A 25,275-nucleotide genomic window follows, 5' to 3' on the forward strand; every position below is an offset into this window, starting at 1 on the left:
ATGCGCAGTATGCGGGATTGAATAAAAATCTGCTGCAGCGCTTGCAGGTGGTCCAGAACGCAGCGGCAAGGTTTGCTCTGGATTTACCTCGAGGTGCCTCAGCCACCCTGGCCAGAAAACGACTTCACTGGCTCCCTTTGGAAGATCGTATTGTGTTCAAGGTGTTGTGCCTTATTTATAAGGCCCTACCTAAAAACAGCTCTATAGGAATTGGATCTATCCTGTCACGCTATAGTCCTTGCAGGACTTTACGCTCCTCCAGTAAGGCCTTTTTATCAGTTCCGCGCATTCGAAAAGCGAGATGGGGTGGTAAAGCTTTTTCCGCCTTGGCACCTAAGTGGTGGAATGCCCTTCCGGGGGAACTGAGGTCGCTTCCTACCCTGCAGTTATTTAGAAAGGCCTTGAAGACCCGTCTTTTTGCGCGCGCATACCTGTAACTTGATTTGCCACTTTTTGATCTGTTTTGTTAGGCGCCTTGATACCTCAGGGTTTTAGTTGCGCGTTATAAATTAATTTCATTCATTCATTCATTCATCTCTATTTCACCGGGTCATACACCGGGAGCAATACCTAAACAGAAGAAGGTGGCGAACACTAAAAGAGGAAGGCAACAAAAAGTTGTAAAAACTAATAAAGATATCTCGTCATCTGTCATACAAACTACCCCTGATATACACGCATTGGGAATAATTACTACCTCTGCTAATATGCTGGTTTGCCCCTCGACGTTTTTGGAGGAGGGCTTTTGGGCAAAACTAGGTGAAATCGTAACATCTTCTATCTGGCCCATCACGGTCAGACTGATATGCATGGAAGAAAGACTAAAAAAACTCGAGCAACTGACTCTATCAAATCTCGAGCTTAATAAAAAGATACACCCGATAATGTCAACAGTGATCCAAGAGAAATCTCTCCCATTAAATGAGATAAGGAATGTCCTGGCGTCATCTTCTACACCCCAGACATCTGGTCTTGATCTAATGTCGGGATCTCCACGGAGAAGTGCTGAAGCCGTACTGCGTACAAAGAACCCTGAAAACACTTCTGGAAAAAGGGACACAAATCATACGCTGGATGGGGGATCATCTAAAACCATGAAGGAGGGGGGATAAGTATTGATACAAACGACGAACAAGGACGTTTGTTACCTAGCAAAGACCTGCCCCCAGAATCTACCCCTTATGTCATTGTCCTGACAGGGGTCCCTGAACTAGGGAACGGTTCCCTGGAATCTTTTGTAGAATTGAAAAATAAGACCATACACTGGCTTAATGCTAATAGACCCCTTCCCCCACACATTCATAGTAAGATTCTGCTTGTACGGAGGGTTAGTTGGGTGGGGAGGAGTAGGAAAAACATCCCAGGAGATTGCATTATCATAAACTTTGGAGACACGCAAGCTCCTCAGTACATCTGTGAAGGATGGCCCCACATGACAAAAACAAGAAACAAGAATACAGCCATTTGATCTTACTTACTTTTATAGCCCTAAAACAAATAGATCAAATTACGTTTCACAGGGAAAAATTATGGAGGAGAGTACAGGAGTAAAACATCCCAGAAATAGAATAGTTTTTGAGGGCCATGGGCTGGAAATGGGCTTTCCAACTAGACATAGATATAGCACACTTGACATGGTTGACTGACTGACTCCAAATTCCCCCACTGTAAATAACTTTAGGCAAAAGACAAAGGAAATAAAAGCTAGCGGGAATAATCCTAAACAACAATCTCTTAATAGGACACTGGATTAGTTGGAAATCCCTCTTGTCCAGAATAAAAGAAATACAATGGATAAAGGGCTTTACCCCGACATTATCCTAGAAAATAATCAACACATACCCAACAAAGCTGATATTTCATTTAAGCCACAATCAGTTACAAATTTAACAGTAAGGGAAGTACCTCTGGACCATAGTGAGCATCAACTGATATGCCAAACTAAAACTGGTGGCATATCAGCAGATATACCTTCACAGATAGCTGATAGGTTAATAGCTACCAACTTAGATATAGCAGATAATATCAGACTGATGTCTTGGAATATCGCGGGGTTATCGGCCAGGACAAGGGATCCTGGTTGCCTAATATTTATTCAAGAATATTCCATTCTTTGTTTACAGGAATGTTGGGTAATGGAGCCTATCCATGTAAATGGCTATCGCACTTTCCATACCCCCGCTACTCGCATGGCAACGGGAAGAAATAAGGGGGGTCTTTGCACCTACGTTTCAAATCTTTTAAATGTTGTAACAGTAACATTTTAACCCGTCTCTGAATACTACCAGATATTGCAGATGACAGATGGGGGAAACCAAAAAATAGTCCTGATACATTTTTACAATAATATTCCAAAAGCAGAGAGAAGCAAGATCTTAGAGGACATGTCCCAAACCTTAAGGAGCATTGAAGAAAAACAGACAGGGGATAGATGCATCATATGGGTGGGCGATTTTAACTGTCTTCTATGCCCACATAGGGACTTGAACATCTGTGGCTTGGGCTCAAGCAGAGAAGACACTTGCGCACATTTCTCCCATACGACCCTGGGTAATCTCTTTAATGATTTAATTTTTCACTAGACCTAGGTTTTTTAAACGAATTGTGCTCTCCTCCGATCCCCTTTAGGCCAACATATATTGGGAGGGGATGTAAATCTGTCATAGACTTCGCCCTAATATCTAAGCGGCATTCCAGTCACGTTCTCACTTATAACACATGTGAGATAGCAATGAGTGATCATCTCCCAATTGGCCTATCCCTCTCTTTTGCAAGATGTCACGGCAAAGTAAATAACTTAATTGAAAGTTTATATAGTTATAAACTAAGCCTTGCAAAGAAGAATGGATATGCCATAAAATGGAATAAAGTAGAGCCAGTTGCCTTCTACGCAAGTCTCATTAAAAACAAATACAGGGAATTTGAAACATGTCTTACTGCGGATAATGGTGATGCCATAGTTAGCAAGGCTTTCCTCATAATTACCAAGGAAATCCGACAGCTTCTTACAAGTCTACAGACACATGGCAAAGCAAAGATGCAGAGATGGTTCAACTCGGAGTGCAGTCAGACACATGCACATTTAATGGTAACTTTAAAGAGTGAACCAAGAAACCCTTGGTTAGAGACAAAAATTTACCGCTGAGCTGCGGCGATTTTTATCGCAAATAAACCTTGGTATTACCAAGGTTTATCGCAAATGCGATAAAAATCGGCCGCAATGCATGAATATCGCTGAAAAGTCCGCGATATTCATGCATTACTGAGCAAATGCTCTTAGCCATGTTATCCACCTCCCATTGGATAACATGGCTAAGAACTGCTCAGGGCAGGTGTTAGCTTTTGGAGATATTCGCGCTTAGCGCGAATATCTCCAAAAGTTGGTAATAGGAGATAGCGATGTTAGCGACTGTTTCCAGTCGCTAACATCTTGGCACGCCCACTTTGCATGTCATTAGTGATAAATTTCTCTGATATGCAAAGCGGGGCCCAAGATGGTCGCTATCTCCTACTAGCTGTCGCTAACTGGTGTTAGCGACAGCTAGGTAATAGGGAGATAATTTTATCTCCGCTTTCTTGGCTTTTAAAGCCAAAAAAACGGAGATTAATCCCTTGATAATATGCCCCTGGGTTTTGGTAGGCCGTAAATGCCCCTTTTTTCTCTGATAATGAAACTGATACATTAGAAGTGGCAATTACTGAAGAAACATGGGTAGCCTACTTTAGTGAGCTCTATCAGGTTGACGTTTTAAACGAGGTTGCGAGTCCAGAACAAACTGATGGAGTATCTGACGTGACACAAGAAACCTTCCCTATAAATATTGAATTTACACAGATGGAAGTCGAAACGGCTATCAATAACAGTGCTACAGGGAAAGCACCAGGACTGGACGGGGTGCCGGTAAATGTATACAAATCCAACATAGAATTATGGGCCCCACTTTTTACGAACATCTTAAACAGCTGCAATAAATATGGGTTCTTCAACACATGGCAAGAGGCCAATGTGATCCCGATTTTTAAGAACGGCGACCGTAGTGAACCATTTCGTTATTGGATTCACTTATGAAGGTTGCTGGGAGGGTTATACTTAACAGATTGCAACTTTGGGTGGAAGACCACTGTATACTTTCACAGTATCAATATGGGTTTAGGGCGGGACTGGGCACAATGAGCAAGGTTTGAACTTAGCGCTGATAATAGCCAAGTATGTAGCGGCTAAAAAAGAAAAATTATTTTTAACTTTCGTAGACCTAAGTTCGGCCTTTGACTGTTTGAATCATAACAAACTCTGGACCATATTACTGCAATTGGGTGTTGATCCTAATCTGCAAAATTTTATAAAGAAACTATATCGGGGGGCTGGGGCAAGGGTATGGTACGGGACCCAGGGCGAATGCACTTCCAAATTTTATATAAAAAAAGGGAGTGAGACAGGGGTGCATACTTGCACCATTCCTGTTTAACTTAAATATGAACAGCGTAGCCTCTCATTTTACGGAAGAACCGCTGGATTACCCCAAAATTAGGAATACCCCGGTCCCCATTTTATTATATGCAGATGATGCAGTGATTATGGCATGGACCAAAGTCGGCCTCCAAAGATCGCTCACTAAATTTCCACAGTACATGAGTGATAGAGGTCTAAAGATAAATATAAGTAAGACCTTCACTATGTGCTGTACTACGAAGAAGACCCCAACATGATAATCTTCCTCTCAGGCACAAAAATAGATACGACTGACACATTTTCTTACCTGGGCATTAACTTTGACAAAAGGGGGACTTGGTCCTCGGCAGCCCAGGTTAGAAAATTGGCTTTTTCACGAGCAATTGGGGCTGTCCGAAACTTCGCTAATAAGCTGGGGGGCCGTCCAGTTCCAGTACTATTGGACATATACAAATCTAAATGTGTGTCCACGGCAATATATGGTGCAGGGGTATGGGGGATTAAAGAAACTCACACTTTACAGCTTTGTGAGAACGCATTCCTCCGTTACTTGTTGGCTGTCCCGCAGTCCACTTCTACCTGTGCGTGACACCAAGAACTAAGTATACATTATATTTCAGACCTTATTAAAGTTGATCCCATATTACTGTGGCATAACGTGTGGTCAACTGAGTTGACAGGTCTGAATAAAAATGTAATTCTGGATAGCCTTAAGCTAGAGGGGGTCTCAACGATCTCCTGGATCATGTATGTAAAAAGATTCTTAGCCAATATTGAACATGAGGAATATTTTGACTCCCCGAGTTGCCTAGCGACCGTTTCAAGGAAGAAGCTGAAACAAACCTGCTTGCACTTTTTAGAGAATAAACGATGGATGACAGAGAAATGTAAGATCTCAGTCATGGAGAACCATTTGATTCTCCTAGGACAGGGCATCCAGCCGTATTTGACTCAGGTGCAAAGCTGTTACTCTTGCATGCTACTCACACTATTTAGGGGGGGGGACCTTTTTTAGATTGGTTACGTTTCCCGATTTAAATTGCTGGTCCAATAATCTGACATTATGCCCCTGTGATGACGTTTCAGTAAAGTCCACTTTACATTGTATACTTTTTTGCAAATTTTATACCTTGCCAATGAAAAGATTTTTAATGCCAGTCTTGAGAAAGTGGGGTTTAAGACAATGTAGGACAGCGTTATTGAGACTGAAAATGTTGGACGATGAACTGATTATGTACCTTGTGTCATCATTCCAAAAAACCATAATTAGATCTAGGATTTCAATGAACTGACTTAATATTTATTTATTTATTTATTTATTATTGCAATTTATAAAGCGCAACGTATGCCCGTAGGCATCTTGGCGCTGTAACTTCAGTTATAATCTAAGAAGGCTAGCAAGCTGTCATTGATAAGAGGGAGCGGACGCGTTACTGGTCAAACAACCATGTCTTCAACAGTTTCCTGAACTGGAGAAGAAATGACTTAATCTAATCGTTAATGGAAGAGAGTTCCAAAGTTTGGCTGCTGTAACCGTAATATCAATTTTGTAATCATTGTATACTCTCCCTCTCAAATGTTTTTTACTCTTAGCTTTTTAATATACTTTCATGAATTAAGATGTAAATGTTTTTTCATAGTTGTTTTTATTGTGCTTTTATGATTTTTTTCTATCAAAATCGAATAAAGCTGTTTTTGACTTTGACTTTGACTACTTGCCATCTCAAGTCAAAAGAGCTAGCGTTAAAACTCTCCTTTGTCTGCCAACTATTTCTGGCCATAACCCGATGTTAACCCACTTATGAAATATGTACTGAGCCACCCGCATGTGCACATTCCGTATCCCCCAATGCGTTTTAAAAAAAACATTTTGACGGGCGACTGTAGCACTCATTGGTAATTTGAGCAATGGTGTTCTTTAAATCTAATGAGTGATGCCATCAAATATATTATAAGTGACGTAATATCTGAGGTCATAAGCAGTGCAAGAAGGATGTCCAAGTTACAGTTAGTTGACTAAACTATAACTGGCATATTTCAGTGATTTTCTTTTATTTTATCAGAAGTTCTTGTCGCATTTCAACAGCTAACTATACCATCACTTTAACCATTGTTTTTCAGTGATTTCCAGGCTTTCTTTAACATAAGATAAGATCTTAGCACCTAAACCTAGCTTTCTTATCATGCTCCAAATTGACTCAGCACCTAACCCTATGCATGCAGCCAACTCCCAGGCCCACCCTTCCCGTCAAAGTTTGTCTACCAAAAAGTCCCTTTTAAAAATAGGAAGCAATCAAACTACTGAAAAGATGGGAAGGATGAGAAATCAGATTTTGAAAAGGGATGCTGTCCTTATGCAAATGCGTCTCTCTCTTTACCTATGTCTAGCCCCCTGAAAAATAGATTATGCCTAAATTTACTAAACACAAATATTTCCCCTTATATTTTTAACCCTCTGGTTTCATACCTGCATTAACATCTCAGCACTCATTAATGAGAAAAATATTTGAGCATTTATAGAAAATGTGTCCTCCTTTTAGCTTTCTAAACCACTAACCATCATTCCTATGAAAAAAGGAATACCCTAATTTCATTCATTTCTGAAGGAAATGCTTTCAGTTTTACAGCTTTGATTCCATCAAGATGGCATCCAAGTGTGTCACACCTTTATCATGAATACAGAGGGCATGATTCACAAAAGTAAACGTACACTTTTGTGTAAGTTTACACTTGTAGTAACCTTACTACTTTTTGGTATTTACAAATTATGAGTGTAATTTTACTGCTAGTAATTTGACTAGTAGTAAAATTATATCGTAGTAAAATGACACTAATAAAATTACTGAAAGGGTTTTGTTTTAATAAAATTACTAGCAGTAAAATTTGTGAATACCAAAACAGTAGTAAAGTCAGGTAAATGTACACTTTTGTGTAAATGTACTCTTGCTGTAGTAACTTTATTAGTTTTGTTATTCACAAACAACAAGTGTAATTTTGCTACCAGTAATGTTACTAATAGTAAAATTACATAAAAAATTACTGCTACTCAATCAATCAGGGGAATTGTAAGCGCACCACTCATCCGTGAGGGTCTCAAGGCGCTGGTGAGGGAAGGGCAGCAGCTCTGTTAGTCGAAGAGCCAGGTCTTGAGTGTCTTCTTGAAGATGATCAGGGAAGGGGCGAGTCTTATGTTGTTCGGGAGCTCGATCGAGGTCCTAGCCACGATTTAGGAGAAGGCTCTTCTGCCTGCCCTGGCTCTGCAGATGCGAGCGATTTCGGCGAGGTTGGTGGATCGGAGGCTTCTTTTGTGTATGTGGAAGGAGATTCTTTTGTTGAGGTTTTGGGGTACGGTGTTGTGGAGGCTTTTGTAGGTGTGGGTGTGTATCTTGAAAGTGACTCTCTTCTCAATGGGGAGCCAGTGGAGGCTTTGTAGGTGTTGGGTGATGTTTTCTTGTCAAAGGATGCCGAGTATGAGTCTGGCTGCAGTGTTCTGTATGGTCTGGAGCTTGCAGAGGTGAGACTTGTTGATCCCGGCACAGAAGGTCTTTCAGTAGTCGAGGCTACTGGTTACGAGTATGTGGGTGACGTTTTTTCTTGATTCGGGGGATCCATTTTAATGTCTTTCGGAGGATGCGGAGGGTGTTGAAACAGCTGGAGGTGACAGCGTTGATCTATCGGGTCATAGAGAGGGAGGAGTTGAGTATGATGTCACAGTTCTGGGCATGGTCGTGGGGGTGGGAGGGATGCCGAGGGCGGCGGGTCACCAGGTGTTGTCCTAAGTCATGGGGAGTGTCCGAGGACGACGACCTCTGTCTTTTTCGGGTTGAGCTTCAGGCAGCTGCTGCTCATCCAGGAGTTGTACTCATATTTTGTGACTACTAAAAACATAGTAAAGTTACTACAGCAAGTTTAAACTAACACAAAGGTGTAAGTTTAACTTTGTGAATCAGGTCCAGAATATTAGTGCTCTGGTTGTTCATTAGAACGCTGCAGTGAAACTGCAGTAGAACACTGGGAAATCTACTGATAGACAAAAGATGCTGTTGAAAGTACATATTTTTCTCAACATATCATACTTTTTTGTCACAGGGCTGAGGAAAATAGTGTGAGCCTATATAAAAAAAAGTTCTAATTTTAGTTTGTGCAGCACTTTCCATATCCTCTATGAGAAAATCATGAGAGAAAATTGATTTCTTTCAACCATGGTTCATCGAATCCTAACAGAATCAGCATTTTGCACACAGTAAAATCCCTTTAGAACACACCACAATTCTTCAAATTAGTATGGTGTGCCCAACCAATGGTTTATGTTTTGACTATAATCTGTTATCAACCTTCATACCTGTTACTTTTTGTGACCCTCAAAAACAGGCTTTTACTGCAAAGGGGTTCAATATGGACCATATCCTGGAGTCCTGTAATGGTCACCACAATAGGTTTGTAGGAAGCTGGCTCTCTTATAGTATACTAAAAAGAAGTACACTGTGCAGAGAATCCCCAAATGGTACACAGGGGTAAAAGCAGATTATTGTAATGCTTGTTTTGTGGCAGTGTGGGTGAGCAGTTAGGCATATCAGATGTAATAAATAAAGTTGATTTGTATGTCTTTTTTAAGACCCAGCACACAGTTCTAAGGTAAGTACTTTCAAAGTTACAGTCTTTCTAAGTTCGGAAAATATATATCACTTTTGGGTGCAATTACGCACCATAAGAATCAATAGAGGAAAAGAAGAAAATGCATGTAAAATCAGGCAATGTTTTCACGAAGATCTCCTTCTTGCTTCAGGTTGAAGTCGGGACCAGGTTCAAAGTGCCAGCAGGAGAGGTTCAGGAGCATCCTGGATCAGGCGGGAGCAGAGTGCTGAGGGCCTTGGAAAATGCTGTGCAAAGACAAAGGGGGCCTCTTGAAAATGCACTGCACTGGTGGACGTGGGGGTATGTTCATGGGTCTCCTTGGACTGAGGAGGTTGCAAGGGCCTGGGGACCACAGGAGCAGAGCTGGTTAGTCAGTGTTGTGACCGGTGAGGCCAGGTGCAGAGCAAACAAGTCAGTAAGGCATTGGGCGTCTTAAGTGTCCTCATGGTCAGGAGCAGGCAACTTGGAGACGCAATCTAGGGACAGCTGGGCCACTCAGGAAGTGGATCTCAGGTGTCTTGATGTCCCTCCATGGGTGATTGCTTCTCTAGCTTTGAGAGTCTGGAGTGGGCTCCTCTTCATAGTTTTTGTCATTGGGGATTTGGTATCCTATGTATTGCTTCGCTGCAGCTCCAGTAGGTCCTCAAAACATGGTGGAGAGGCAGATCTGACCCTGCAGAGCTGTTGTACCTCTTCTTGCTTTGGTACTGAGTCAAGGTTTTCTGGGAATAGCAAGTCCACAAACCGGACTTCACGAGTTCTGTGCCTGCAGTGTGCAGGTGAGTGATACCTTCACTTCATGGGGGCTTTCCGGCATTTTCTGGAAGACTGTAGGTGCTCCGGGGTTCATGGAGTCCTTTCAGGTTTGAGGGCGGCTCAGCAGCTATTATCAGGTCTGTCTTGCTGCTGGCAAGGTTTGGTTTCTTTTCTTTCTGCAGCAGGGCTTCAGTTTTGTGCAGCAGGATTTTTTTGTCCTGGCCTTCTTTGGTCAATTGAATTTGAGGTTCAAGTCCCAGAGAGCCATCTAAATACTGAATTTAGGGGCACTACAAGGAGAGACAGGTAGTAGCCAATGTGCTACTTACCTTTTCTTGTAGGAAGTGGCACTACTCTAGCCCTGATTGGAGGTTTTCTCACCATCTCAAAATGGTGGAATTTCAGGAGAGGATTTACCTTGCCTGCCTTGAGATGTCATCAGTGATGTCATCAGTGATGTCACTAACCATGTCATGAATGATGTAATATGTGACATCATCAGCAGTGCATTGCGGGCGCGCGAGTTATAGTGAGTCCAACTAACTATAACGTGGGAATTTCAATGGTTTTATGTCAGTAAAATTTCCAGCTAACTATAACTGGTGTCAAACCTATGGTTTTTTCAGTGAATTTAATAGCTTTTTTAAATGCTAATTCCTAACTATCACTGGTGTGAAACCTATGGTTTTTTCAGTGAATTTCATAGGTTTTTTAATAGCAAATTTCTATAGCTATGAAATATAATATTTTTTATAATGAATCCTATATTGAATATTTATGTAATACTATTTTTTTATGTATATTGTTCATGTTTATTTATTTTTAATTTTTTTTGCCCTGGAGCGCTCCCGGTGCGCGTACTGGTGAGCGCACCGGTAAGCGCAGTCTTGCGGCGCGCCCCGGTGCGCGTACCGGTGAGCACCCATTAGCGCTATTGCCGCGAACGAAAACATCATCGTGACATATCGCGTAGCCGCGTGATGCGTCTTATGACGCACGGCGTAAACGCACCCGGAAGCACCCGAGCGCATACAATCACGCTACGTAAGCGCCCCCGGGCGCGCCCCGGGGCGCGTAGCGTAAGCGCGTCGGGTCATGTGACCTGAAAATAACAATTTTCATTGGTTCAGAACAGTTTTTTTTTCCAAATGATGAAAGCCCCCACCTTTTTTCCTCATTCTCACTTTGTACTTTGACTGAGGAAGACCTGTTTACAGACCTGAGAAATGGCTACAGAAGCAGCAGCAGCAGGAGCATCTCAACCACCACCACCACCACCACCACAAGGACCACCACAACACCACAGTGGTGGTGAAGAAGAAGAAGAGGAGGAGGAGAGGCAGTTCCTGCCTGAAGATAATACCCCCTATAAACCTAAAGAGCACTTTGTGTGGGAGTTTTTTAAAATCCCAAGGGGAGAAAAGAAAGTAAATGCTGCAAAAGTGACATGTCTCATCTGTGGCACTGTACTTTCCAGGGGGAACCCTGCAAAAAAGTATTCATTTGGCAACCATACAATGCTTCGCCATATGCAACGCAGGCACCCAAACAACTTTGCAGCGGCAGAGGTCAGAGAACTGACCAGAAACCCTCCCCAATCTTCTCCCAGCACCACCAAAAGAAATCAACCCACTCCATCGGGTCCAGAGACAAGGGAGATGGTCCCAAATATCCAACGCCAGTTTGGAGATTTTAAAATAGTTTGTATATTTTGCGGGACTACAATTTCCTATGGAGAGAAAAGTATCAAACTGATCAACCATGCTGGAGACAACCACAACTGCAAAAAGAAACCTTAATTTTTTCCTGATTTTTTTTGCTCCAGTTGAGCCGTTTACAATTCCCTGTTTTTTGTTTGTCCCCATAAAAATTACAAAAAAAATATAAAATTGTTTATAAAAGCCAAAAAAAGTAAAAAATGTTCAAAAAAACAATAAATAAAATATAAAACAACAAAAAGAATAAATAAACAGTTCTTTTTAGAACTACCTCCAATTTATAAAAAAAATGCTACATTTTTTAAAAACTCTGTCATTGTTTTTTCTCCATGGTACGCTCCCCGGTACGCTCCCCGGTGTGCGTACTGGGCGCTCCCCCCGCGTAAATCATAAAAAAATAGTCCTTTCTGCCTGTTACCATAGCAACTCCCTCCTCACTGAGCTCTCAGGTTTAAAAGTTTATTCTACAATGTTGCAAATGAACTCAGCAAGGATGTTTGACCTCTCAATACACCAGCTTATCCGGTGCAATGTTTCTTTAAATGACTTTTTCTTAACCATTCAAATTACTTCTTTCACAGAACAGAACCATGCAACCTAACTTTCAGTTTTCAACTATCTAAATCCACCAATCATTGCTTGAAACTCCACAGTTTTTTTTGCAAACTCCTACTGTTCCAACTGCCATTTCATTCCCACACTTCATCTGACTGCACCAGAACCTCCTCTCACCATGTATTCTGTCGGGATTATTGGACATAGCTACATCCACTGGGCTCAAAGGTACGCAGCTATCAGAAATTTTCACAACCTTGATTTACCAAATGTGGACATCAAGTGGATTGGCCAGAGAGGATTGAGATGGCACCAATTGATACCATTGGTGAAAACCTTTTTGCATCTGCCACACCCTGACCTCATAATTATGCACTGTGGTGGAAATGACCTAGGCACTTTGACTGGGGTAGGTCTGGAAATGCTTTTAAAGGACACCTTTGGGCAATTGATGGCACTTTTTCCACAAACTGCCTTGGTATATTCCAATATATGCCAAAGACAGAAATGGAAGTGGTCCAACCAATTTTGTCAACAATTTGAGAAAGCACGGAAACATGTGAATAAATCTGTTTCTGCTTACATGAGAGACTATTGAATGGGTTCAATATACAACAATAACTTGCGTTACAACATGCAAGATATCTACAGAGGAGATGGTGTGCACTTCTCAGATGAGGGGAATAGAATATTCCTCCTGAATTTAAGACTGTGCATTGGAACCTACTTGTAGGTACCTAAATCAGCCACAGAACCCAAAAGCTCTTTTTTGGGCTACCCTACCTCTGATCACTCAAAATTATTATTTTACTCTAAGTTTTTTCACTATTTTTCACCAAAGTACGCTCCCCGGTACGCACCTCGGTGCGCGTACCGGGCGCTCCCCCCGCGTAAATCGAAGAAAAAGAATTAATTTTTTTTGCCCCGCGGGGCCCTTTTATGGCCCCCACATCAAACCTAGGGGGCCAGGGGGGGTCTACCCTGCCCCCTTTTGGTCATTTCCCCCTTTGTTTTTGCCACCTCTTGTGTCTCGATCCTACCGAGACACAAGATGGCGGCCGCTCCGGACTGTTTGGAATGTTGACAGATACCCGAGAGCCAATCAGCTTTCCGCTCGCGAACTCGCGTAGCGCGCTGGCATGCCCCGGTGCGCGTACCGGGGCGGGCATATAGATATATATATTTTTTTGAACCTAAATTACTCAAAATCCAGTGGAGCACATATCTTGAAACATAGCAAAGGCACATCGGACTACCAGTCCCTACAATTTTGCCAAGTTTGGTGGAAATCCATTCAGCCGTTCGGGCTAAAAGTGAGTCCAACCGCCCTATGGAAATTAACATGGGGAAAACACGTTTTGGGACCCCCCTTTTATCTTGGCCCCCGCTTCACGAATCCCCCCCAAACTTTCGGGGAAGGAGCGGAGCGGAGCTGGCCAGTTTCTTGGAGAAATTCAGCCAATTCCATCAATCGACGCCAAAGTTATTACAAACAGAATGTTGTGTATTTCCTATGGAAACTAGGTCCTAACTATAACTACCTACTTGCGACCGCCAGTAGGTAATATATATATATATATATATATATATATTATTGTTTTTCCAACAAAAAAACAAAGGTTACAGGGCATTATAGTTAGGCTTACATTTCACTCATACAAAACCAGAGAAATTCATCATTGATGTCTTCAGTGATGTCACTGACCATATCATGAGTGATGTAATATGCGAGGTCATAAGCAGTGCTTTGTGGGGGCGCAAGTTATAGTTAACTCAGGTAACTATAACGGCTGGTTTTCTCTGGTTTTGTACGAGTGAAATATCAGTCTAACTATAACGTCCCTGTAACCAGGAGGCACATTTGCAGAACAGTGGAGAAAGGGGGTGGGGCCTCCGGCGAGTTGCCGGTGTTTTTAGTTTTTATTTTACGAAGGAGGCTGTGTGGCCCCCCTTCCTTTGATCCATTTGGGCCCCGGGGACCCCATCCCCTGGGGCCTGACACATTTTTAAAAATGTAAATGAAATGGAGGGAGCTGCAAGGCCCCCCTCTCGAGACTGATTTCGGCCCCGGGACACCATCTCCCGGGGCTAGGCCTTTGTTTATATTTTTATTTATAAAGTGGAGGGGAACCCATCCCTCTGGGCCTGGATAATCTTTTTTTCAATTTTGTACTTTCAAAGGAGTGGGGCCGAGCAGCCACCTTCCTGGGCCATTTTTGGCCAATGGGACCCCATTCCCCTGGGCCAGGCCATTTATTATTATTATTTTTTTTTTTAATGGATGAGGGCCCCCCTCCTCAGGCCAATTTTGGCCCCAAGGACCACATCTCTTGGGCCGGCCATTTCTTTTCTAAAATAAAAAAGGGCCTTTTCGCCCAGGAGACCTCATCCGCATGGCCTTCTCCTTGAGGACCAAGGGCGGAGCCTGAAGACCCCCATGGTCCCGGCCGACTCCCACTTCCTGCGGGAGCCTTTATTGCTTTTTACCCCCAGGGTGCTGCTAAGATGCAGTTCCCTGGGGGTAAAAAGCACAGTGCTCCACTTTGAACAAGCGAGAGCAAAATGCTCTCGCTTGTTCAAAGTGGAGCACTTGTTGGTGGGAGCAGTGCAAACTGCGATGTCCTGGGGGTGGGCACCCCGGTACATTGCTGGAGCCGGCCCTGGGGGTAGCGGTCCCCAGGGCCATTTATGGATCCAGGAGGAGGGCTGCACAGCCCTTCTCCCATTTTTAAAATAGCCCTAGGGAGGTGCTGGTCCCCGGGGGCATGTGGCCCCCGCTTTTTACTATACTAGCCCTGGGGAGGAGGCGGTCCCCGGGGAGGAGGCGGTCCCCGGGGCAGTGTGGGGGGCTGGATCCCCCACACAATATTGTAAATATGGAAATATAGCCCCAGGAGGTGGTGGCACTAGGGGCTGAGGGGGGGCGCATGGCACCCCCACATATAAAAAAAGTTACCCCGGGGAAATAGTGATCCCCGGGACTGTGGGCGCCCATGTAGACCCTGCATCTTTATTTGTTAATCCCCCAGGGTCATGGCCGACCCGGGGGCCTACAGTAAACGAAGCGTGGGAGTCCGCGCTTCATTGTCTTTTACATTTTCTACCAAAATCGGACATATACACCGCAAATTCCACCAAGATGTTTTTTTTTTTAAATCTTTCTTTTGGCCCTGGGGTCCAACAGGCCAAGGGGGCAGGGTGTTTCTCACCTGCCCCTTTTCTTGTTTTGAATGTTTTTTGCTTGTAACTTGGTTCAACTGAGTCACAAGATAGATGCCAACAATTGCTGGTTTGAAGTGTTTCAGAAAAGGGGTGGTGATGAACAGAGTGCCTGAATTAAGCAGACCACTCTTACCCAGTCCAAAGATCAGGGCTTGATCCATCACCGTTTTTTAGCTCACTGCACCATCCCAGCTCAGAACTTGGCTATATGCAAATTAGTCTGTTCCTGTCCCAGTGCATGATGGGAACAGGGCAAACCAAACTACCAAGCCAATTCTTGTACTGGGAAGGAAACAAGCTTCCGGGGACCGGTTTCTGCCATTTCAGGCGTCGTCGGCCCGGCTTGCTTGAATCCTGATGGTGCAATGAGCAAGGGACTCACATCTGAGTATACCCTTCCACGCTTATGGTGGACAAAATGATTCAGAAAAGGGGTGGTGATGAACAGAGTGCCTGAATTAAGCAGACCACTCTTACCCAGTCCAAAGATCAGGGCTTGATCCATCACCGTTTTTTAGCTCACTGCACCATCCCAGCTCAGAACTTGGCTATATGCAAATTAGTCTGTTCCTGTCCCAGTGCATGATGGGAACAGGGCAAACCAAACTACCAAGCCAATTCTTGTACTGGGAAGGAAACAAGCTTCCGGGGACCGGTTTCTGCCATTTCAGGCGTCGTCGGCCCGGCTTGCTTGAATCCTGATGGTGCAATGAGCAAGGGACTCACATCTGAGTATACCCTTCCACGCTTATGGTGGACAAAATGATTCAGAAAAGGGGTGGTGATGAACAGAGTGTTGAAGTGTTGGCAGCCAATCAGATCTCAGGCACGAGATTGGGAGGCTTCATGGTTCCACAGCTGCCAAAGTTGTATATCTGACTAATCTTCAGATTTCTCAGGAACTACTGAACAGATTTACACCATTTAAAAGAAATGTGATCTCTGGAGACGATCTACATTTCTGCCAAATTTGGTGTAATTCCATTCAGCAGTTCGGGCTGTAACTGCGTCAACAGTTTCCTATGGAAATTAACATGGTGAAAAAGCGTTTTGGTACCCCCCTTTTTCTCTGCCCCTGCTTGACTGATCACTCCAATATTTTAAGGACAGCAGCTGATGAAACCGCCACATACGTTCTGAAAATGTCACGAAGATTTGTCAAATGGTGCTAAAGTTATTCACTGCACAACAAGCCACATAATTACACTACACACAACGTACATAACTTCGACACCCAAAAATAGTAGTAAAAAACGTTTACATTTACAACGCCAATAGCCCTAACTTTAGCAAATGAAATGAAAAGGACATTTGTATAGCGCATGGCTACCCGGAGGCCTCCCAGCGCTGTGCTAGAGTAGTGACCTGTGGCAGAGTGAGCTTAGGGAAACAAAAGTGCTTTCAGTTGCTTTCGGAAGGCAAGGTGGCTAGATTCCTTGCAGAGATATAGTGTCAGTGCGTTCCAGAGTTTGGCTGCATTGTGGGAAAAGAGTCAGGCACCGCTTATGGTCCTCTTGATTCTTGGGACTTCAACCTAGTGAATTTCATCTGAACGCAGATTCCTCTTGGCCTTGTAGGGGCGGATCATGGTTGAGATTATCGGAGGCTCGCTCCCATGCAGGGATTTATGGCCTTAAAGCTGATTCTTTCTTTCACTGGAAGCCAATGAAGGGAGTGAAGGGCAGGTTTGGCGAGAGGTGGTTGGACATTCCCAACAGAAGTCTGGCCTTGCAGTTGTGGACAGTTTGTAGCTGAGTAATTAATGTGATTGGGGCCCCCAAGTAAAATGTGTTTCCGTAGCCTATCCTTGCAAGTATCAGTGATTGAATTAAAATTTACTTGGCCTGGGGGGAAGAAGAGGAAGCACTTTTCGGGCCATTCTAAGCAGGCCATAGCAAGTGGCCACCGTCTTCCTTGCGCTCTAAATGTCAGGTTCTGGTCAAGCCAGATGCCCAGAATCTTTTTTTTTCGAATTTGAGGATCGGGACCGGGCCCATGCATGCAGGCCACATAGTCCTCAAGGTAAAGCTAGAGGTGTTGCCCATGATCATGACCTCAGTCTTTTCACCATTGAGCTTCAGGTGGGATACGCCATCCACTTAGATACTTCCTCTAGACATGAGTAGAGGTCAGTAGGCAGCTGCTTTGTTTGATTAAGCGCCACGACCAATTGGGTGTCGTCGGCATAGGTCACCATATGGATCCTGAAAGGTGCCACAATAGCCACCAATGGGGCCTTACACACATTAAAAACACCACACAGCAAAGGCAAGGGATTAGAAACTGTGTCCCCATTAAATATCTGGAAGAATCTGCCCTCCAGAAAGGAGCGCAGCCATTGAAGTGCAGTGTCAGCCACTCCTATATTTCTGAGACGGTGAATCAGGATACAGTGATTCACTGTATCAAATGCTGCACTTAGGTCAAGGAGTATAATGGCTTCTGACCCTCCTAAGTCCAGGATCTTTACCGCTAAGAGAGCAGTTTTCATACTTTGTTGTTGGCGAAATTCAGTCTGGGAAGGATGAAGCAAATTATGGGATTCTAGAAAATTTGAGAGGGTATGATTAACTCCTTGAATGCTCATGACGCGCTGAGCTCGTCATGAGCCACAGCGCTCCGGTGCTCATGACGAGCTCAGCTCGTCATGAGCCGTGGAACGCTCGCATGCGGGGATAATTCCCCTGCTGTGCTGAGCGTTCCACGGGAACGGGTGTGGCCGTGAGGAGCTGAGCTCGTCATGAGCACAGGAGCGCCATGCTTCATGACGAGCGCAGCTCGCCATGAGCATGTGAGCGCTGTGCGCGCCCCCCTCCCCCCAGCACAGCGGGGGAATATCCCCCGCAGCGAAGGGGTTAACATATTTCTCAGCGATCTTGGCAATCCCAGGGAAAAGGGAAATGGGTCGGTAATTGCCCATATCCACAGGGTCCGGATTGGATTTTTTCAAAATTGTCTTAACCATAGCCCCTTTCCAATTAGGGGGGACTATTCCTGTAGTCAGTGATGCATTAATTATGTCCGTGATGGTAGGGGCAATTGTGTAAGCTACCCTTTTCAGGACGTTCATGGGTGCGTGATTTCTGGCATGCCACTTTTCACTGAGGAAAGCAGAGTCAGAGGTGTTTCATGGGAGAGAGGAGGAATAGCCTCTATAAAGTGTCTGACCGGAAGTGGACCCTGACCGACGCACTCATTTAAGGTGTCACACTTGTCATCAATTTGGGGCAGCAGTTTAAGAATGTTCTGAATTTTAGTTGTAAAGAACTCTGCCTGTTTGTTGCATCGTTGACCCTACATGTCGGGGGCAACAGGTAGAACAGGGATTTTGAAGAGTTTTTTAATGATAAGGAAGGTTTCTCTAGGGGAGTTGACGGCTGACAGGATTTTATCCTTGAAATAGGAGGCTTGGGCCTTTTTAATTTCTGCTCTATAAGTGCTGATGGCTCTCCTGTATTCCAGCTTCTTGCTTGGTGAGAACTCTTTCCTCCAGCTTCTTTCCCATACCTTGCAGCACTGTTTTAATGTGCGTAGTTCTGAGGAGTACCAGGGGGATTTGTGGAGACCATCGTTTTTTTACCATATTTTGGAAAGGACCACATTCAGCGAGTTCTCTATCCAACTGCTGACATCATCATTAGCTGCCACTGGACTGGGAATAGGCTTTGGTCTGGTCTTTTCCAGTTCTAGGGCCCACTTGTCCAAAAAAAGCTTGGACCAGGGCCGGTTCAAGGTCTGCAAGGGTTGAACATGGGGAGTGGTAACCTGAGGGCACCAGGAGAGGGGAACGAGCAAGTGATCGGACCATGGAATAGGGATGGGGTCATTTCCTTTCAAGTTCTCCAAATTAGAAAACACAGGGTTGAGACAATGTTCTTTGATATGGGTAGCTTGCACAACTTGTTGTAGCAGTTGAAAGGCTGCAAGGTATCATGCTACTTCTAGTGCTGTTACTGCTCCCACATTGTCAAAATGCAGGTTAAAGTCTCCATGGAGAATATAATTCGCTGCAGTACTGGCTAGGTTGATAACTGCTTCTAACAGGGTTTTACAGAAAAAAAACGTCGCTCCTGGGGGCCGGTAAATCAGAATGCCTGTGAGAGAAGGGAGAGGGGTGAATTCTATTGAAAAATTGACATTTTCACAATCTAGGAGGGGGTTCTTAAGTAGGCGACAGGTGAGGTGGTCTTTATATAAAATAGCAATCCCACCGCCTTTGCCCGCTGTTCTGTCGATCCTCTGTATCTGGTACCCCTGAGGGAGAGTTTGGACAATATCAGGCTCTGAACTAGGATTGAGCCACGTTTCTGTTAGGAACAAGACCTCTGGGTTGTAGTCTTGTAGAAGCATCGAGATCTCTGTGGTGTGTTTAGGCAGAGATCTGCAGTTCAGTAGAAGAAGTTTATAGGAGTCCGTGGATAAGAAGGGTCTGATGGTCCAGGAGGAGAGTGTAAATGAGCAGTATGAGCACTTTTTCATTAACTTTTCACATGAAATATGGTGGTAGCATGCTGCTCCTAGTGCACTATAGTAATAGTAAGCAATTGTGAGACCTATTACATTGCAAATGCTTCTTCAACTAGTCGACACGTTTACAGAGTGGTGGAGAGAGGGTGCTGGGCCTCCGACCAGCGCTCAGAAATTCTGCTGCATAGCACTTACAGGAGGTACCAGAGGGCTTCTTGGCACCCAAAGTCCCTCAGTAGTAAAGTGGACTTCATCCCCCAACCAGTAGTGTGCCAGGAGGTGCATTTACAGGGTGGTGGAGAATGGGGGCGTGGTCTCCGAAGGCCTCTCAGCAATCCCACTGTGTTGGACTTACTGGAGGTAACAAGAGGTGTAGTTGGCCCCCAAGGACACCCTTGGGGCCCAACAACCCCTCCTATTACCTCCAGTAAGTCCTACACAGGAGGATTGTTAAGCTCTCATAGCAGGCCAAGCACCCTTTTAACACCACTTTGCAAAAGCGCTCCCTGGTGCGCTCTTGGATGGGGATTGAAGTCCCCTTCGCTGCTGCGTGTCCATAGGGGCCAACTAGCCTACCTGTTACCTCCAGTAAGTAAGTGGGATTGCTGAGAAGTGGCCACAGGCCATGCCCTCTTTCTCCACCACTCTGCAAACGCGCCTCCTTGCATGCTCTTGGTTGGGGATGAAATCCCCTTGCCTCCTGGGGGACTATTATTATATATAATATCAGTCATCATTATCTCCCATGGCCAAAGTATAGTAAAATACCACAATGTATCATAATCAAAGATATTGGCAAAAGAAAAAACTATTTTTGATAGAAACATGGTCCTATCTATAACTATCTACTGACAACCGTTAAAGCACAAAGAATTTAAAAATGGGCATACATTGCAGTAAACATGTCAAATTTGAGCATGTCATGGGTAATACGAATATGATGTGGAATATTTCAGTAACTCTTGTATTAAGAGAGTCATTGTAGCATTTCTATATTGATTGTATACAATCAGGTACATGCCAAGATGGCAGATTCTTTGAAATTATTTGTTTCCATGTCCTTCTTTAACTCTGACCAAACTGTGTTTTAAATTTGCTGCTTCCAGCGTGCTCAGCGACATTGACAATGGCGTCAGCCGAAACGCGTCTGTTGTGTGCCTGCACAAATTGATAATAAAACAACAATCATATCCACCCCACGAGTGCTTATTCCTTGACTGAAATGAAGGAAAGGAGCATGAATTTAATTTTACAGGTACCCCACCGTGATGATAGCACCATCCGTGAGTGCACAGGAAAAGGTGACTGAGAGCACTAATCTAATGACCTACAGCACCACCGTCGAGGATAGACCTTTAAGACAGCAGTGGAAGTTGGCATCCGGAAGTCGGAAGACCTACAGGAGTGCCGTGGAGTGCCATTAGGCAAGTAAGAGTATTGCACCATTGTGAATCTTACTCTGAGTAAGGCAGCAGCAGGAGGGGGTGGATGTGCAGCGGCAATGAGTACTGTGGTATTATACCATTAAAAAATGTTTAGCGAGTCGGCGCACCGCAAAGCGGAATTGGACATTTTTAAAAAGAGATTACCAATAGATGAAAATTCAAACAAAGGTACATCTAGAGCAACCACGAATATAGTCTCCAAATATACCACCTTAGAAAGACTCTATGAAAGAGAGATGTGAAAATGGTGGGATGCCACCTCACTCCAAAGTTATACTGATGTAAACCGAGTCTCGAGGAGGCTACAGATTTACAAGGTGCTGGTATACGAAAATCTGGAGCCACTCCTATTAGAAGAGTGGTCTGAGCACACTGCAGATTCTAGCAAAGGGATGTTGGTCATCTTAGTAAAGTTCGCTAGGAGCGATCGAGAGAAGGCTCTAAAAGAGACACAGGAGATAGAGAATGAAATATCGACAGATGAAGACAAAGCAAAACAAGAAGAACTGAAAGAACAAATGAAAAAACAACTCATCAAATATGAGCAGAAAATAAAACAAAGAAAACAAGAGAAATTTGAAAGGGACGCCAAGGAGTATGCACAAGGAAGAGTGCTCACCTTCGTGAAAAAATGTGACGGTCGATGTAGGGATTTGACTGCTTAAAAGGCAATGATACCCCCAGAACGCACAGAGACTTCCAAATCGGATGTGATCGATAACAAACAATCAGGTGAAGAGAGCACTAGTACCCTGTGGATCAAAGCAAGAAGACTCCTTTTCACGAGGAGTTCCACCTCACACGGCAATCTAGGCTAAAGGGAGGGAAAAGTAAACCACCAGAGACAAGAGCCACCAAAAGACAAGAAGGGGGTGATGGCACCTGAGGAAATAATATGTCACCACGGATTACACGAAACAAGAAGGTGAACAAATGGAAACAGCCGTAGAAAACTTAACCATCATCAATCTAACCCCAAAAAAGCTAACGTATGCGGAGGAATCCATGCTGAAATTGGGACTAATGTTTTGTCCACAGAACAAATCAGAATATACTCAGACAAGGATCGACCTTTTTAAATTTACAAGGAAGCTCAAGCTACACAAATTCTCAACTCAAGACATTGGCCATGAAAACAAGGAAAACACAATCTAAAACCATACAGACAGATATTCTAACAGGGGGAGACCTTGTAACACTGGAAACCCTTGAAAGTCTACAGACAGGAGTAGGAGGAGACATGGTCACCACCATGGACATGGCACAGAGAACAGCCATAGTAGGGATCAAAGAGAGAAGCTCTCAAAGTCCCTTTAAACCGACATCACAGTTCTTACCACAAATGCCGACGGACGCAATTGATGTATTTGCTGAAGCTGTGATCAAGGATCTTCTGCATCAAAGAACAAGAAAAACTGGTGCATAGTGCAAAGAATATCATTTTGGAGCAACAACAAGCTTTGAAAAATTTACAAGAGGATGATTCTATTGTCTGTAAACCATCAGATAAAGGTGGCAATATTTTAATGCAAACACGTGAACAGTATAGTGCTGAGGCATTAAGACAACTATCGGATACAAAGTGTTATCGTAAAATAACAAAAGAAGAATACAACCGTAGTATCATTGATTATCACTCATTATGCGGTTGGTATGAGAAAGGCATGCTTGAGACTGATGGGTATTTGTTCCTTCAATGTTTGAATCCTATCATACCCACTTTCTATCACCTGCCAAAAATTCATAAAGATGCAGAAAACCCACTGGGAAGTCTGATAGTCTCATCACAAGGGAATCTCACCGAACACTAATCAATGTACATAGATCATTTTCTATTTCAATTTGTCACAGAATTGACGTCCTATATCAAGGACACAAGGGAATTCTTGTGTCACATAGACAAATTGAAACGGGAATCAGACTTTCAAATGATAGTGCTAGACATATCAAGTCCATATACAAGCATAGTACATCAAAATGGCCTAAAAGTAGTCCAGTTGTTCCTTAATAATCAACCGCTAAAATTTGTGGAACACAATCAAATGTTAATTAATTTCTCAGATTTTTGTCTGAATAATAATATATTTCTATTTCAGGATGATTATTACAGGCAAATCTCAGGGCCTACTAAGGGCACCTGCTTCTCCCCCAGCTACGCAAATTTATTCGTGGGCAGGTGGGAGAAGCAGGTGGCATGGTCGGCTGAAAATGCTAGGTGGATGGTAAAAATAATATCATGGCATTGGTACATAGATGGCCTGTTTATTATTTGGAAGGGGTCTCAGGAGTCTGCCTGGGACTTCATTAAACACCTTAATAACAACAAATTGAACTTATAGTTCACAGGTGAAGTGAGCTCTACAACAGTGAACTTCCTTGACCATTATTTTGTATGAGAGGGAAAACTGTGTACAGCCTTGTATAGAAAACCGACAGCTGGGAAATCAGTCCTTCATGCCATCAGTTGCCATCCACAGAAACTAATCAACAGCATCCCATTTGGGTAATTCCTCTGTTTAAAAATGAACAGCACGCTTCTTATCTACGTACTGTGGGGGCCTCGCCACCTCGGACCTCCTGTCCTACTACCAAGCAGCTCACCTGCTCATCCTAAATGACTGGTGGTACGGTATTAGGGGTGACCCGGCCTATGCCTTGGAACGCGCACGGATGGGTGACAACACCCTTCACATGCTCCTCTACTCTGCTCGGCTGCGGCGGGAGTTGCCCAGAGTCACGAAGACTGTCTTCCTTGTTTGGCGCCAGGCTTTGCGGCGCATGGGCTGGTGGGGTAAGCTGACTGCGGAAACACCACTGTGGCGTAATGGTAGACTGCCTGCACTGGCCTCCTTGTCGGGTTTCAGTGGGTGGGACGCGATCGGGATCTCGTCGCTGGGCCATGTGATGTCTGGCACTGCTCTTAAGTCGTTCCTGGACCTCAGTGCGGAGTTCCGCATGCCACGGTCCCAATTCTTCCGGTATTTACAGCTCCGGCATGCGCTAACACCATACATTGCCGACCTTGACTCGCTCCCCGAATTCAGCCCTATTGAGGCAAAGTTGTTCATGGGTGATCTCGGTGACAAAAAAGTATCCCGGATATACCAAACGGTGGTCACCCATTGCGCTTCTGATTTACTTCCCCTGCGGACGGCCTGGGAGGCAGATGTTGGTCCCATGGATGAGGATGATTGGCGAGAGGCCCTGGAATCCCCACGAGGTACTGCCATCGCGATGAGGCTCAGGTTTATTCAATTTAAAATTCTCCACAGGGCTTACTTTACCCGTGAACGCCTCTGGAAGGCGGGATTGATTGAATCGCCGGAATGCCTGCGTTGTGGGATGGAGACGGGCTCGCTGCTTCATACGGTGTGGCTGTGTCCTGGGATAGCTGGCTTTTGGAGAGGTGTGTGGAATTGCCTGTCTGAGGTACTACACTGGGACCTACCCCGCACTCCCCGGTTGGGATTGCTCCATATTCTTGCAGGAGTGGGGGGGAACTGCTATAAGCGCCATCTATTGCTGTTGGGACTTATATTGGCCAAAAGAGACCTAGCACGGGCATGGAAAGACGAACGGGCACCTCCATTGTGTGTATGGAAAGCGGGACTAGACTTCTGTATGGGTCTGGAGCGCCCGATCTTTGAAGCGCGAGGGTGCCCTCGCAAACACTTTAAGATATGGAAGAGATGGGCCGATTATAGGGACTTGCCACTGGACCCCCCGATCGACCCCGAAGAGGAGCCCTAAGCTCCCCCATGGCATGGGCCTGTGTCTTGCGTCTTGCCAGATACACTGTACTCACACACAACTGTTTCCCCTTTTTCACGTGCACAGGGTTAGGGTGGGACTGCGGGGTGGAATTAGTTGAGGGTGGCGGGGAGTTGGGATGGGATGGGGTAGGGGGTTGCTACAAATAAATAAGATTTGTGATGATTTCATTTCGACCTTTGATCCTGCTGGAAGTAATGTATCCAAATGCTTAGTGGTTTCTCCTGATTGTGGGGTGCCACATTGATTGCCTTGC

This window comes from Lissotriton helveticus, chromosome 10, assembly GCF_964261635.1.
Source record: "Lissotriton helveticus chromosome 10, aLisHel1.1, whole genome shotgun sequence".
In the NCBI taxonomy this organism is placed as follows: domain Eukaryota; kingdom Metazoa; phylum Chordata; class Amphibia; order Caudata; family Salamandridae; genus Lissotriton; species Lissotriton helveticus.